The sequence below is a fragment of the Homarus americanus genome, unplaced genomic scaffold, assembly GCF_018991925.1.
Source record: "Homarus americanus isolate GMGI-L3 unplaced genomic scaffold, GMGI_Hamer_2.0 scaffold25483, whole genome shotgun sequence".
In the NCBI taxonomy this organism is placed as follows: Eukaryota; Metazoa; Arthropoda; class Malacostraca; order Decapoda; family Nephropidae; genus Homarus; species Homarus americanus.
The window spans coordinates 428,756-429,450 of NW_024726235.1; positions in this window are offsets into that span (position 1 = coordinate 428,756).

The window sequence follows — 695 nt, forward strand, 5'->3', positions numbered from 1 at the left end:
TCCCAGGGACTGGGCGGTGGCCCCATCCCCCACCTCCACTACCATCGCAGATAGTGTATTTACCTGTGTTGAGTGAGGCCGGGAGAGGAGTGTCGTATATATGTGATGGGTTAAATTTGGGACTGACAAGAGGATGAAAATGATCTTGCTTACAAGTAATGGGTAGTACTTGATATTTTCCAGCCAATAATGTTTTGAGGTTGATAAGTTTTTATTTAAATTTATTTAATGAAGACTCCTACAGTACAAGCATATATATATATATATATATATATATATATATATATATATATATATATATATATATATATATATATATATATATATATATATATATATATATATATATATATATATATAAATATTTACTGAAGATAACATATAAAGTATTAATGATACGTATTAGCAACAGTGGTTCACAGTTGTGCAATTGTGTGACGTATGAAGTGTATAATAGTGGCGAGGAGAGTGAGGGGAGAGATTATTATGATTGATGTCCCAGTATTAAAGGTTTCTTGACATTTAGAAGGAAGAGGGTGACAACAAGAACAGAGAACGTGAATTATTGATAGCTGCGTGGACACTGCAGCTGCGTGGCAAGAAAGGGATCCTGAAAGTAAAGGGAAACAACAGCTTGATGCAAAATCTTATCGATTTTTATTTTGTGTTCAGATCTCTAGAGCAGCCAGATAATA